The following is a 1,195-nucleotide window of genomic DNA, read 5'->3' as shown; positions in this document are numbered from 1 at the left end:
AGAAAACTTTACTCAACAACTGCAGTATACAAGTTTTTTTCAAGTACACATGAAACACTTATCAAGAGAAGCAATATGGTAAGCCAAAATCTGAGTGTTCATAAATTTTTAAATGTATACAGAATATAAACATCTATTATATATAGAATATAAAATAGATATATAACTATAATATCTATATAGAATATAGACATATAGTAGATTATATATATCATAGATTCCAGGGGTAATGTGCAGATTCGCTACATGGGAATATTGCATAATGCTGGGATTTGGGCTTCTAGTGAATCTGCTTCTAGTGAACCTATCACTGAAATAGTGAACATAGTATCCAGTAAATAGTTTTTCCAACTCTTGCTCCCTCACTCTGTCTCTCCTTTTGGAGTCCCCAGTTTCTACTGCTTCTATCTTTATTTCCATGAGAACCTATTCTTTAGTTCCCACTTGTAGGTAAGTGAGAATATGCAGTATTTGATTTTCTGTTTCTGCATTAATTCACTTAGGATTATTGTCTCCAGCTCCATCTATGTTGTTGCAAAGGATGTGATTTTATTCGTTTTTATGGCTATGTAGTATTCTATGGTGTACATGTAGCACATTTTCTTTATCCAATATACCATTGATGGACACACAAGTTGATTCCATGCCTTTGTTATTGTGAGTAGTGCTGTAATAAACATATAAGTGCAAGTGCTTTTTTTTTTTTTCCTTTTCAGGTCAGATGGATAATGTGCTGATGTCATAACAAGATTCAGAGGGTGGCACATCTCACACATGTGCATGAACATCCAATCATCATGTTCATGAACTACAAAAGGATCTGCAGGTATCTTTTTGATAGAATAATTTATTTTCCTTTAGGTAGATACCCAGTAATGGGAATTGCTGGGTTGTATAGTAGATCGATCTATTTTTAATTCTTTGAGAAATCTTCATATTGTTTTCCATAGGGGTGGAACTAATTTACATTCCCACCAACAATGTATAAGTGTTCCTTTTTCTCTGCATCCTCACCAACATCTGTTATTTTTTGACTTTTTAGTAATAGCCATTCTAACTGGTGTGACATGGTATCTCCTTGTGGTTTTAATTTGCATTTATCTGATGATTAGTTATGTTGAATTTTTTTTCATATATTTATTAGCTGCTTGTATTTTTTTTTTCAAGAAGTGTCTGTTCATGCCCTTTGCCCACT

At 33.0% G+C, this 1,195-nt stretch overlaps 1 non-coding gene across 1 annotated transcript; it reads right to left on the bottom strand.

Moving 5' to 3' along the window:
- Positions 1–715: 715 nt before the first annotated feature.
- LOC126949537 (small nucleolar RNA U13) lies at positions 716–820 on the bottom strand. Its single transcript, XR_007723815.1, has one exon. It is a non-coding gene; the product is annotated as a small nucleolar RNA U13 (small nucleolar RNA).
- Positions 821–1,195: the final 375 nt, after the last annotated feature.

The sequence above is a fragment of the Macaca thibetana genome, chromosome 2 (assembly GCF_024542745.1).
Source record: "Macaca thibetana thibetana isolate TM-01 chromosome 2, ASM2454274v1, whole genome shotgun sequence".
Lineage (NCBI taxonomy): Eukaryota > Metazoa > Chordata > Mammalia > Primates > Cercopithecidae > Macaca > Macaca thibetana.
Note: the sequence above shows the minus strand (reverse complement) of the source record. Positions and strands in the feature narration are given on the sequence as shown.